At 47.9% G+C, this 14,629-nt stretch overlaps 1 protein-coding gene across 9 annotated transcripts in view; it reads right to left on the bottom strand.

The window, feature by feature from the left end:
• STIM1 (stromal interaction molecule 1) overlaps nucleotides 1-14,629 on the bottom strand; it is a 108,071-nt gene that overhangs the window by 46,034 nt on the left and 47,408 nt on the right. The window contains exon 1 of one of the 9 annotated variants that reach the window (XM_072993346.2): nucleotides 409-600. The exons of the other annotated variants lie outside the window; for them this stretch is intronic. The gene's annotated coding sequence lies outside the window, so the exon portion shown is untranslated. Of the gene's footprint in view, nucleotides 1-408; nucleotides 601-14,629 lie in introns of those variants that run through there. 9 annotated transcript variants of the gene reach the window in all.

Below are 14,629 nucleotides of genomic sequence, written 5' to 3'. Positions count from 1 at the left end.
GATCACAGAAGCTCCCCAATGCCACAGGCAGCCCCAAACAGCCCTCCTGCCCAGACTCTCATCCCACTGGGGAGGGGAGCGGGCCGGTGGTCTCACAGCAGGGGAGCAATTTTCCAGTTTCAAACTGGAGCTTGCTCTGCCCTCTCAGACTGCTTTGTGAAGCAGGCGCCCAAGGACTGGCACCCTGACAAGGCTGGAGCCACAGTGGCAGAGGTCAGTGGATCTGGAGCCACCGCAGCAAGCGAGCGAGCGAGCGAGCGAGCGAGCGAGCAAGCAAGCAAGCAAGCAAGCAAGCAAGCAAAGAAGGGTGGTTCAAGAGAGACAGGGAGCGAGCTTGCAAAGGCAGAAAAACCCGAGTGCAGATGAATCAGAGGACTGCAGAGCGCCCTGCAGAGCGCCGTCACTCACTTGTGGGCTGTTGCCAGGACAGGTGCTTGAAAAGACGAGCTGAGCTGGCTGAGTCACACTCCAGTGGAGCCAGCCCCAAAGGGCTGCTCCCCCCCCTCGCTGGAAGTGTGGAGAGAGGCGGGAGGGGCAGCGGTAGCGGGGGCAGCGCCAAAAGCGGGAGGGAAAGCACCCTGGAAGTGGAGGCGGGAGGCAAAAGCACAACAGCGTTCGCAGATCGAAAAGCAGCAGCTGGGTGCCCTACTTCATCCTCTGGCGCTCAGAGCTCTATTCCTCTCCCCACCGCCAATTAAGCAGGTTGCAATCAGAACCCTTCCAGCACAGCCCCAGACTGCTCAGCAGCTTAGCAGGAAGGACAAGAGGGACCCGAGAGGTTCAGATGGATGACTTTCAGACACTTGAGCCAAGAGTCACAAGTTTCAATCAAGAGCTTGCTTACTGAACGGGAAACAAAATTAGACAGCCCCACTTTATGGAGCCCAAGGCAGACCCACATTTCGCCTAGAGATCAGGAGGCAGGGACTCACTCGGTCCCAGACCAAAGCCACTTGGACGATGGTCTTCGGCTGAGAACAGGACAGTCTCCTAACAAAGGCAGCCTGTTCATCACTTAGGGCCTCGGAGGGGAGAGTCACTTTCGCACTTTGCATAAATAGCAACAGTACAATAAAACATGTTTTCCCCCGCCCCCACCCCATGGGGTGTAAGACACAGACATGACGGTCAGAGATATCATCTGTAACGCCGGCAGCCTCTTTTTCTCATTCTGATCATTTCTGCAGATCTTCCCAGAAGAAGAACAGAGAAAATGAGCCAAGCAGAAAAAAGGGGCAAGTCCACATGTCACGGTGGCTTCTCTGAAGAGACACGACACATGCAAAAAGGTGACCAACTCCAGAACAAGATGATGTAAAAGGAAAGAAAGAGGTGGGAAAGCTAGCTGGCAGCAAGAAAAGGAGGTCACAGCTCACAAGCCCTCTCGCATGGCCACACCATCCTGAAGAGGACAACTCTCGTCTGGTGTCTCCTTTTAGGGAGAGCAGTCTGCTTCCTCAGAGGCATCGCATCACATTCAAAGGCTCAAGGACACCCGCCGTGACAGCCACAGGGTCCTTCCCTTTGAGGAGCTGCTGTTTCGCAAAAAAGCCTCTCGCCTCTTTAACTCAGATGCCACACCGGATCGCTATCTATCCCGGGGTCCCTTTTGCCCTGGGCTCAAGACTTGCAAAGCGCGCAGCCATCAGCAGGTGTTCCCAGCCACAGCCGTGCAGATGACATGGCCAGAATACTCTGGAGGCTGCTCGCTCGCACGGGGCTACCCAGGCTGTGCCGAACCCAGGTGGCGGGGGGGGGGGCGCAGATCCCATTCTGATCCTGCCCTAACATGCCAGGCAAAGACTCGCCCGGATGTGATATTCCAACAGGCTACTGTATTTCTGACAGAAGCTGATGTTTTGTGCCAAAAAATATTTTGTTTGGTGAGTCTTTCGGATCTGATGCCCTAATAGGACGTCACCCATTCTGTCCTCAGTTTCACCCTGGATGGCACACAGTACAGCCAACGTACAGATTGAGGCCTTGTATATTTCAGGGCTTTGCTCTTCTATCTATCTATCTATCTATCTATCTATCTATCTATCTATCTATCTATCTATCTATCTATCTATCTATCTATCTATCTATCTATCTATCTATCTATCTATCTATCTATCTATCTATCTATCTATCTATCTATCTATCATCTATCTATCTATCTATCTATCTATCTATCTATCTATCTATCTATCTATCTATCTATCTATCTATCTATCTATCTATTAGATTTTTACCCCGCCCCCCCCAGACAATGTCTACTCGGGGTGGCTTACATGGATAAAAACACAACAATATAACATGTATTAAAATTCATCAAAAATGCAGTTATAGCAATTAATTCAAACAGACTAGAACGAAACTTTTTCAAACTGGTGCAAATTGGGTCTAGATCATCTCTGGGTTCTTTTCCACAGCGCTCACAGACCAACTGTTTAAGGATCTGTTCCAGAACCTTCCCTGATACTGTACGGATGTCAAGCTGAGCAGTCTGTAGCTGCCTGGAGCTTCCTTTGGCCCATTTTTGAAGATGGGAATGACATCTAAGAATGATGCAAGATTGAAAACAACGGCTCTGTGATTGCATACCTGCAAGTATGCCTTTCCATATGCCAGGATGCAGCTCACCCGGCCCAGGAGACTTGCCTTCCTTTGAAGCAGTTCGGCCTCTTTGCTGACCTTGGGCAAAGCCCCCACACCCCCTGCCTTGACTCCACCTGCACAAGGCGGGCCACTGTTTTTTTCTCCTGGGGAGAAGACGGAAGCAAAGTAAATGTTCAGCCACTTTGCTTTCACTCTCTCACCCGTTTGGATTCCTCCACTCTCTCTACAAAGCAGAACGAACAAGAATGGAGGCAGATTCCGACAGGTAGCCAGGTCCAAAACCGTTAAGAGCTTTGCAAGTTACAAGTAGCATCTTGAGCCTGGGCCAGGACAGAACAGGCAACCCATGCCGTTGGGCCAGGGCCCAGGTTACATGGTCGCGCTTCTTCAACCTAGCTTCCGCATTCTGCACCTGCTGCAGTCTCTGGGTCAGCTTCAAGCGAAGCCCCATGTAGAGAACATTACAGTGTTCAATTCACAAGAGAACCAACACGTAAACCAACATTATCAGGGACTCCCCATCCAGGAAGGAGCACAACTATGCAGTTTGCTAGAGCTGGCCAAAGGCAGACCTAGCCATGGGCAGCCAGGTAACTTTCAAGTTGCACACATGTTCCCTCGGGGGGGGGGCACCATCTAGTCTAGGGACAGTTTCCTCCAATTGATCAGTGGAACCACACAACGGAAGGATCTCCGTCTGGATCTTTTCATAAAGATTACTCTACCATGCATTCTGCTTGAAGCTGGTCGGACATTTCAGCTAGGATCAGAATGCTGCAACGTGGCTGCTGACTGGGAATAGTGAGAGGACCCTGGACTCCTGGCTATAGGAATTACTCTTAGACTCTGGCCTGTTTCTGGACGCAAGGCAAAAGCTTTTTTCTGGCCCATAAAACACTAAATGTCTTGTGAGGAGACATCGTGTCCCTTCTGACAAGCCTTTCTAAGCTTTGAGATCTTCCAGAAGGCCCTTCTCCTACCCATCTGGGAAGAACTTGAGAAAAGTTCTTCCCTTTATCTAGACCTTAGACTTTCCTGTTGGTGACGGGAACCTTTCACACCCTTCTCTTCAGGCTTCCCACTGACAGGCGAGAACCCTGACAACCCCTTGCTTGGCCCATAGATTGCACGTGACTTGGGACCAGGCAATCTGAAGGGCCATGCAAGCCAAGCCAATCCTCAGGCTTTCGGATCTGCTAGAGAGGCCCCTTCTCACAGTTCCACTGGGTTGGGGCCTTAAGGGATATGATAAGATAATGGCTGGAATCTGGTCGCCAAAGGGATCAGTGGCTGAAATCCAGCAGGCCTAATGGATCAGTGGGGATTTGGTGAATCAACTCCTCCTTAGATTCTAGTAGTTCAGCGGGCTTATTCTAGCTGTGACTGACTACTGGATTTCAGCCAATGATTTTAATTCTAATTAATGTTTTTAGTGTTGTTGCATTTTAACAATTTGCATATTGTTTTCAACTGTTCTGTAAGATGCCTTGGGTCCCAATTCAGACATAAAGGTACTGTATGAATAAAACAAAACAAAACAAAATAGACAGAGCTGATCTGTTGGCCTTTTCACCAGTACTCTACTGGCTGCCATTTCAAACGGATTTTAGGACAGTTTTAATGGCATAAATCTGTGAAGATTCCCAGTCATCCAGGGGAGGTTATCTGGAACTTAAGACATGGCAACTGGACTTCTTTCTTTTTTTAAACGGCATGTTTATTATGCTGTTTTCTAGAAGTAATTACTGAGGCTTTTATTCTTGTTAGTCTTCGTGGGCATCCTTTTCTCTTTTCTTTCCCTTTTTCTTTTTTACCAACAGGGCGGGGTATATATGAGTGTAAATCCCTCCAAAAAACAACCAAGCAAGTTGTCTCTGGGTTCCCGAGCGCCTCCCGCCTGAAACTCTCCAGTCTTCACGCAGCTGCATCTCACACAACCTGGCCTCATTCACTTACAGGAAGAGCACAACTAAAGTCTTCGCAACCTCTAGCCTCCGGCCCAGCCCTGCCCTGCCTGAACCGCTTCCTCCCAACGGACGGACGGACGGACGGACCAGAACCCATGACGTCCCCCCACCAAGAGGGACGGAAGCCTGACAGGCCATCGTGACAGCCACAGGACAGCATTCATCGTCTCCTTTAATGCAGTCTTTTACAAACCAACCACTTGTTTGGTTCCAATGACAGCACAACCAAGGGTTCTTAGCTGATCTTTCACTTCCCACTCACTTCTTGTGTTTTCTCATCGGAAAAACCTTTTCCTCTCCTCTCGGCAATGGCAGGTTCTTTTCCTGCTTCTTCCTCATTAACTCTTTAAGGTCCTCAAGTCAAACTCAAAAACACCCAGTCTCAGTTTCTTTTCTTCTGCCGAGCCATGTGGTGGAGGAGTTGGTGGGGGTGGCGGGAGGCAGCACATAACACAGAAAAGGCCAAAACAGGATGACCGGTTCTCTGGCTTCCATCCGGGACAGAAGAAGCCACAGCAGAAAAGCCGTCCGGGGGTACTGAGAATTTATTTGAAAGCCTTCATTTCCAGCCCTAAACCCCTTCTCCTTCACGGGCCACTCGCCTTGTTCCCATCCTCTCTGGCCCCTCTTCTCCAAGTCTATGCCCATTTAGAGCGGGCACCCACTAACTGCACTAAGGAGGGCATCCACAAAAAGCCTACAGCTTTGCAAACAGCAGAGGGACCCCGAGGAGTTCATGACAGGATACATCCTCACTGCAGGAAGCAGGTAGAGGCACACCTGTGGATTGTTCTCAGCTCCAAGAGCAGCATCTCCCTCTGCTACCAGGCCACACAGATGAAGGCACCAGCAAGACCTGCTTCGATGTTGTTGTAGGAATGCTGAATGCAGACTAGTGTTCACAACTAAATGGAGAGGAGGCAGCCCTCTCCCCCCGACCACCACCGCCCCTTTCCCTGGAGATGTCAAAGAGTGAACCTAAGAGCAGCCATTTTGGATCAGACCACAAACGGCCTGTCTGGTCCAGCATTCTCCTCTCATGGTGGCCTACCTATTGCTCCACTGGGAAGCCCTTAAGCAAGATTGGAGTGCAACAGCACACACATCCTGCTCAGGTTCGGATGCTGAGAGGACCTTTCACCCACGGAGCATGAGGCTCTCTCCCTGAGCTATGGGTTCCTCCCCACCTCCTTCGCGGTCACTGCTGAACAGCTACATGCTTTCCTCTAAAGGGTTTTGACTCCCACCTTCAACTTTCCAAAGTGCCACCCAGCAAGACAGTTAAAACAGGCTCAAGCCACCCTGCGTCATCATCTCGTGCAGAGGAAACAAAGCACCAGCCGCACCCACGGCATGCTGTGCTGACACAGGAAGGGCTGGAGTAACGCCAAGAGTTTTCACTGCCTTATCAGCAAGTGACACTTTGCTCCCGCTCAAACACAAGCCGCTTCCTGGTAACCCTCTTCGCTCTCCGATGTGGTTAAGGCTGTGTTCCCCAGGGAAAAGCCAAAACAGAAAGGGGCAGGCACACATATAGTAAGTAAGTAAGTAAGTAAGTAAGTAAGTAAGGAAGGAAGGAAGGAAGGAAGGAAGGAAGGAAGGAAGGAAGGAAGGAAGGAAGGAAGGAAGGAAGGAAGGAAGGAAGAAGAGATAAGAAAAGAAAAAAGAAAAGAAAAAAGAATTCAAATATTCATGAATCCTAAGCCATTCCCACCCCACCAGCCTCCGGGCTGTACAGCCAAAGGAGAAGAGGCATGCCCAGATCTCCCACCATCACCAGAACTGGCAGCTGCAAGGTGGTGCAACTGCTTCTGCAAGCTCAAGGGAAGCTATGTGGCCACGTGTGATTATGAAGGATGCAGCCGTTAAAAAGGAGGATGCCATGTACATACACAAAGCACAGCGACTTGCCAATCACAGTGTGAAAGAAAGCATTTCTTACTCAGCAAGAACCTCAGAGTGGCTGCTTCAAACCGTTTCATTCTCTAAAACCTTCTCTGGGCCTCTAGGACAGTAAGACAAGGTCTAGCGCAAAGGACATGGTGTATTACTAGCACTGCAGCTCTAGCTCAGGATGAGGCAGGATTATGAAGATTGGAAAAAAGTTCAGTTTCAAATGCATTGCTTTAGAGCAGGGGTTTTAAACTCGATTTACCTGGGGGCCGCTAGAGGAAGAGTCTGGGTGAGGCTGGGCTGCATCAGATTTTCCGCCAAGCGGAGCAAGAACCCGAGGAAGCCGCCCGGGAGTTTCCTCAGCCGACAGACAGGTGGGCTGGCTGGCAGACTGCAGTTCTGGATGGAGGGTGCAAGAGGTGCTGTCTTGGGAGAGAGCTGGCGAGCGAGGCAAGGCTTTTTTTTTTCACTCTTGACAGCAGAGGATGTGTGGGCGCTTTGGGGGGGCAGGCAAGGCGAGGGCCACAAACTATCATCTGGGGGGCCGCAAATGGCACCCAGGCCGCATGTTTGAGACCCCTGTTTTAGAGTAATACTTTTTGAAGTTGAAGAAGAAAATATATTCGCGAAGGCTTTCACGGCCGGGATCTAATGGTTGTTGTGGGTTTTTTGGGCTCTTTGGCCGTGTTCTGAAGTTTGTTCTTCCTGACGTTTCACCAGTCTCTGTGGCCATGGCCATCTTCAGAGATGCTGGTCCCAGAGCACAGAGTGCTGTCCTCTGAAGATGCCCATGGCCACAGAGACTGGCAAAACGTTAGGAAGAACAACCTGCAGAACACGGCCAAAGAGCCTAAAAAACCCACAAACAACCATTGAAGAAGAAAAGGTTGGCACACCCCCACAAAAAGATGAAGGATATGTCCCTCTCACAGATGGGATGTCCTCAGCAGGTCCAGATGTTCCTAGATAAATTTACTGGGGAGTGGGGGAGTTCAGCTTTCCAGAAATTACAAGCCCGTTCACCATCGCTGGTCTTTTTAGACTGTTTCGTAGAATGGCCTGCTCAAAGGCAGCCCTCCCCTAGACAAGACGAGCCACAACCCAAACTTCCTGAGCAACCAGCCTATGTCATGGGAATATGTATTCAACCTCTCTGGGTCAATGGCTTGCCAGCTTTTATACTTCCCATTCCGCCAGAGCACCCAAGTCCAGGAAGAAGGCAGGGCCTGGTCACAGAAGCTGGAATGTGCCCCGTAAGATTCTGCACCGTGCCTTTTCTCCAGCCACCCAGGGATCCAATTTCATTTCTAACATATTTTCAGACTGAGCAACACAGCTCTGTGTCACATGGAACTTTAGCAGTTTCGCTGCAAGAGGGAAATCCGGTGGATAGGCTAAACGCAGGCAGATGGACGCAGGGAGGCTCGTGCCTCTTCTTCAACACGGGCCAAAGGATCTGTGGGGTGACAAGACTCCAACCGGCACCGCCCACTCGCTGCCATGGCCTGGGGACATGGGTTGCATCCTCCAGAGCCAGTTAACAACAACAAAAAGGATCCTCCTCCTTGGTATGAACTGACCTGTTAAGCAGCCAACCAAAACCAGCCTACAGGTGCCCAGGGATTACTCTCTGTTTCCTGGGCTGCGGAAACAGCTTGACATTCCAGCCTTTCGGCTTTTAACTCTGCAAAGCAATGGTTTACACTGAAGTCCAGGTCAGGGAGGGCAACTTATCACAGATGAGAGAGTCAGATACTTGCAGGTTAGCTGGCCCTCTCCCTCTTTCTCATTTGCTCAGCTGCCCTATCACCAGGCCTTCTTAAACCCGTTACCCACCCACCCACCCCACCAGGCTGTGTCCCAGGCCTGGCTGTTATTTAACACCCGGATGGTATGTAAGAAGGAAGAGGGACGGTAATCCTTCCAACCTTCAAAATTCCTTCACTTCCAAAGTTCATTTTTAAAAGACATTTCATTTCACTGAATGTTACAATACGTTTCAAAATTGTTTGCAAACCATTTTTAACAGAAATTCTACCACTGAAGTCAGCAAAACAAGCATTTCAAGTTTCAGCAACCGCTTTAACTCCTGCATAAACCAGGTCAGCGTATGTGCAACTGAAACAACAAATGGCTTTATTCCAGAGGTAACAAACTTCCTCGGAAAAAGGTTAACAAAGAAACATGGTTTCTTCTTGGAAATGGACATGAGGCTTATAATAAGGCAGACAAATGACATTTTTCATAGAGTGTGCCAGGAAATACTGAACTGGAAATCCAGATTGCTTCTTGATGATTGTGGGAAACTTCTGCTTCAAGGTTGTAGCTGCATTCTGTTCCAGTGATGTGCATACACTCCTGGCAGGAAGCGGCAGCCGCCAGCAGGCGGGGTAACCCCTTCTTCTGCCCTTTTGCTTAGAGGTAGAGCATAAGATCAAAGGGTTATTTTAGCCAATTCTAGTTACGATCAGGTAACTAGTATCCTATCTGTTTCTCTTATAACACACTATGTAATCATGCTAAGTCAATAAAAGAGCTCTCAGGGCGTTGCCAGTAGGCTCCGCTGGCTCAGACATCTGCTGTTGACTCCTTTGTTCCCTCTCTAAAGCAATTAGCCTTCTTTTGTTCCGTGATCACCCACCACTGATACGATCTTAAATGTGGACTGCCTTCTGAGGGTGGGTGTATGTATTCGTTTCATGGCTGCAAATCCTAATCCCTCCAATGAGAAGATTTATTTCAGAAAGTGTGAAGTTATGAGTGTTTCAAGAGACTTGGTCCTAATTTTGCTACATCTTCTGCCAATCTGTGATTTTGAAGCTGTACTTTTTGTCTCAGTGAATAAAAGCAGAGAATTCCAGATATGGACATAAACAGTACAGTGGTGCCTCGACTTACAAACATCCTGACTTACAACCATTTCAAGTTAAGCCCCTCTCCGGCCGCAAAATTTTGCTTCAACATGCGGCCGGAGCTTCAAGATACAAGCAAAAAAGTCAGGGGGAAAAGGTGGGGAATTCAAATTGCTAACCGTTGGTAGGCGAAGAGGCTGCTTCTTTGCAGCTCTTTCACCCCAACGGTTAGAGTGAGTGCAATCGGAGGAAGCTTCAGACTGCCTGGTAAGGTAAGGTGCTGCTTTCTGCTTTTTAAAAACTGTTCTGGGTGGGTTTTGCACCGTGGTTTTGGGCTGGGTGGTGGGATTATGTTTCTATGCTGTGATGGGTCTTGCAGGGTTTTTTTTTTTTTTTGTTCCCCCCATTTCCGATGGGTCTTGCGGGGTTTGTTTGCTTTTTGGCGGGGTCTTCCCCCATTTCTGAAGGGTCTTGCAGGGTTTGTTGGCTTTTTGCTTTGCTTTTTTTGCACTTCTGAAGGGTCTTGCACGGTTTGCTTGCTTTCTGCTTTGCTTTCTTTGCATTTTCGATAGGTCTTGCACGGTTTGCTTGCTTTCTGCTTTGCTTTTTTTTTTTTTTTTTTTTTTGCATTTCTGATGGGTCTTGCACTTTTTTTCCCTTCAGCCAGGATGGATCAGTTGCATTTTCGATGGGTCTTGCAGTTTTTTGTGGGTTTTTTGGTGATTTTTTTTTTCTTCAGCCGGAACAGATTAATTGCATTTCAATGCATTCCTGTGGGAAATGGTGCTTTGACTTATGACCATTTCGAGTTACGACCGGAGTTCCAGAACCAATTAAGTTCATAAGTTGAGGCACCACTGTATTATTTGACTGACATGTGCTAAGCATTTTTCTAACTTCTAAAAAACTTTCCATCTTAAGAATGAATGAAATTCATGTTTTAATTTTAAATACTGCGCACAATGTGAACATTTTCCTGTTTTGTTGTGTGAGGGGTAATTTTGTTATAAGCCAGATTCAAATGTTCAAGTTTATCTTCAATATAGAGGAATCTAACAGGCAAAATAAGAAATCAGATTATTTAACAAAAGGAAAAAATAACAGATGTAAAAGAACAAACAGCATCGTTAAAATTGAGATGGATGGGCTGCACCAAGAGACAAGCAGATGGGTGACGGAATAAATAAATACATCAATGGTAACCTTGGATCAGAAGGAGGAGCAGAGGAAGGCCACAAACTAGATGGATGGATGATTTTAAAAGATCAGCAGAGCTCCCATAGATTAAAATAATGCAAAACAGAAATTTGTGAAAGCCAAACCGGGAGGCCTCTATCCCACACTGGATGTCAAGAAGCTAATAAGAAGCAAAAAGAGAAGGGGCCCTTGACACCTATGGGGAGCACATTGCCACACCCTCAAATGTTTTTAAATAACTGCCAACATTTTCACGCTATGATGAGTCTGACAGAAATGAGCATAATCTGCTTTTCCATGATAACCGACATTTGCTAAAAGCTGTTTTTGCTGCTTCATTTCACAAAAGTTCAAGCCTATGATGTGACTTCCTGACTTGACATTCTGCTTTCCAAGAGTTCCTCTGAAGAAAAACAACAGGGAGCCGTGTGTTCTCACCTGGAGATCATACCTGCCTCAACATCAGATACAACAAACTAATCCTCCTGGTTCATAAACCACAGCATCCGAAGAAAGGACACTTCCTGCCTGTCCTTGCCTCAGTTCAGGTGGTCTTGGGATCCACTGTACTCAGTCCTACCCTGTGAAAATACCTATACAATGGTGTACAGTCTGATGTGCTACCCTACTGATGTCCCCAAGGTATCTGACATAACAGAGCAGGTGGTGCTTTACTAGACCGTAAACCTCATTTAAAATAGCTGTCCTTTCCTAATATGGCGCACAACAAATCTACTGGGCTCGCCATGGCAACTCTGCAAATAAAACTGATCTGTAAACCCTATAAAAATATGTCAGGGGATCAGTATCTCTGTTCTATCTAATATGCAAACACTTGCCTAGCTCCTTCATGGGGAAGCACTATAATTTCCAGAGAGAGAAGGGGGGTTATTTTGCTACAATATATTTCGAAACACATTTGTTCTGCTTTTTCTTAAACACTATAATGTCTATAGGAAGCTAGACGGTGCTGGGGGTGGGGCTGTGCCAGAAAACAGTGAGCAGGCATCCATGGAAGTAACCAGCACCTCATGAGTGGCAATTTGCTGCCCCATGTAAACCAGAAAGAGGGTTCTGATGACAAAGTTCTCAAGAATTTGGCAGAGGAGAACTCGACCCCCCCCCATCCCAGCCATGGGCAGGGCTCTGTTTTGTCCCCTATGCTATTTAACATCTATATGAAACCATTGGGAGAAGTTGTCGAGAGTTTGGAGATTTGGTGTCAACAGTATCTAGGTGTCACTCGCGCTATCTCTCTTTTCCAGGTAAATCTGAGGAAGGTGTTTCAGTTCTAGATCAGTGTCTGGGGCCAGCCATGGACTGGACGAAGGTGAATAAACTGAAACTTAGTCCAGACAAAACAGAGAGGCTCCTGGTCAGTCGAAAGGCAGATCAAGGAATAGGGATGCAGCCTGGGCTGGATGGGGTCACAATCTCTCTGAAAACACAGGTGCACAGCTTGGGGGATTCATCCCGGATTCAGCTCTGAGACTGGATGCCCAGGTTTTGGCCATGGCCAGGAGTGCCTTTGCACAATTAGAACGAGTGTAGTTGTGCCCATTCTGGCCACGGTGACACATGCCTTAGTTACCTCTTGGATGGATTAATGAACTCTATGGGGGGCATAGTCTGAACTCTATGGGGGGCAATGAAGCATAGTCTGCTTCATTGACTATGCAAAAGCCTTTGACTGTGTGGACCACAGCAAACTATGGCAAGTCCTAAAAGAAATGGGCGTGCCTGACCACCTTATCCATCTCCTGAGAAACCTATATGTGGGACAGGAAGCAACAGTTAGAACTGGATATGGAACAACGGATTGGTTCAAAATTGGGAAAGGAGTACAACAAGGCTGTATATTGTCACCCTGCTTATTTAACTTATATGCAGAATACATCATGTGGAAGGCTGGACTGGAGGAATCCCAAACTGGAATTAAGATTGCAGGAAGAAATATCAACAACCTCCGATATGCAGATGATACCACTCTGATGGCGGAAAGTGAGGAGGAACTAAAGAACCTTGTAATGAGGGTGAAAGACGAGAGTGCAAAAAACGGTCTGAAACTCAACATCAAAAAAACTAAGATCATGGCCACTGGTCCCATCACCTCCTGGGAAATAGAAGGGGAAGATATGGAGGCAGTGACAGATTTTACTTTCTTGGGCTCCATGATCACTGCAGATGGAGACAGCAGCCCCGAAATAAAAGACGCCTGCTTCTTGGGAGGAAAGCAATGACAAACCTTGACAGCATCCTAAAAAGCAGAGACATCACCTTGCCAACAAAAGTCCGAATAGTCAAAGCTATGGTTTTTCCTGTAGTGTTGTATGGAAGTGAGAGCTGGACCATAAAGAAAGCTGACCGCCGAAGAATTGATGCCTTTGAATTGTGGCGCTGGAGGAGACTCTTGAGAGTTCCCTGGACTGCAAAGAGAACAAACCTATCAATTCTAAAGGAAATCAACCCCGATTGCTCATTGGAAGGACAGATCCTGAAGCTGAGGCTCCAGTACTTTGGCCATCTGATGAGAAGAGAAGACTCCTTGGAAAAAACCTTGATGTTGGGAAAGTGTGAAGGCAAGAGGAGAAGGGGACGACCGAGGATGAGATGGTTGGACAGTGTCATCGAAGCAACCAACATGAATTTGACACAACTCCGGGAGGCGGTGGAGGCTAGGAGGGCCTGGCGTGCTCTGGTCCATGGGGTCACGAAGAGTCGGACACGACTAAACGACTGAACAAACAAACAAATGGGGGGGCTCTCTTTGGAAAGTGCTTAGAAACATCAGTGGGACCAAAACGCTGCAGCCAGCTTGCTAACTGGAACTGGGCACAGCGATCACACAACCCTGCTGTTACAGCAGTTCCACTGGCTGCCAACCCATCTCTGGGCACCATTCAAAGTGCTGGTTCTAACTTATAAAGCCCTAAACAGATTGTGTCCAAGTTATCTCAAGGTCCACATCTGCCTTTACGAGCCTATTCAATTGTTAAGATCATCACGGGAGGCCTTTCTCTTGGTCCCTCCAACTTTTCAGGTACGTCCCGTGGGGAATGGGAAGAGGAATTTCTCTGTGGCTGCTCCTAGATTCTGGAACTCCCTGCCACTGGAGACCAGGCTGGCTCCATCTTGACTGTCCTTCTGCAAGTGGGCAAAGACCTTTCTCTTCAGGCAAGCTTTTCCTTAGTGACAGACCGTCTAGGAGGTATTGAAACGAGATGAGGAGAGGCCAGCCTGATGCTGTCGGAACAGCGGAGTTCCAAAGTCTGGGCGCAGCAACAGAGAAGGCCCTCTCCTGTGTTCCCACCAAGTGCAACTTTGAAGGTGGCGGGACTGAGAGAAAGGCCTCTCCTGATGACCTTAATACCCAGGCCAGCTCACAGTGGGTGTCAGCTACCTTGAGTCCTTTTTCTTAGGAGAAAGGCAGGGCAAAAATAAATAAGGGAGTGCCTTCTCCCTTGTCAAGCCGGCCATTCGCTGTGACCCACCGACCGACGTTCCTCTGACATGGGTTGAATGGCCGGCACATATGGTGGCAACCAGAGGAGGGCTTCTTCTGTTGCAGTTCTCCCGCCCCCACCTTTGGAATTCCCTCCTCCCAGCACCAACCCCAATGGCGCCCTGGCACTTGCTCTTTTTAACCCACCATTTGCAGATTTCACTTGAAGTTTGCTGGGTTTACTGGGAGTTTTTCACTGCTGTGACAATGAAGAGCAGCCTCAAATTCTAATAATGAAGGATGACACATGTTTTAAACAATGCTGAAAGCAGATAACGTAAAGATTTGCAATCTTGTTTTGCAAAAATTTAGGGTTCTTTAAGCTTTTATGTTTCTGGTTTATACAATAATTTGTGGCAAATGGACTGATCCTGGCTCCATTCGGATGGGCCGTAAGGATGTTTGCCGTCCATGTGGAAGATGGATAGCCTTGGTTAGGTGGAAACCAGTGGCAGGAGCATACACCAGCAGTGAGTCAACATCTCATAGCAGAAACTACAAAGAAGCTAAAAAGAAAAGTTGAAAGAACCTAAAACCACACCATCAACATTAACAAATTGTTCAAGAAACTGTGGTGGGGTGGTATCCTGCTAAGCAATTGTCTTTCTGCCTTTCTG

This window comes from Pogona vitticeps, chromosome 3 (genome assembly GCF_051106095.1).
Source record: "Pogona vitticeps strain Pit_001003342236 chromosome 3, PviZW2.1, whole genome shotgun sequence".
Lineage (NCBI taxonomy): Eukaryota > Metazoa > Chordata > Lepidosauria > Squamata > Agamidae > Pogona > Pogona vitticeps.
The sequence above is the reverse complement of the archived record's forward strand: the minus strand, read 5'-3'. Positions and strand labels throughout refer to the sequence as shown.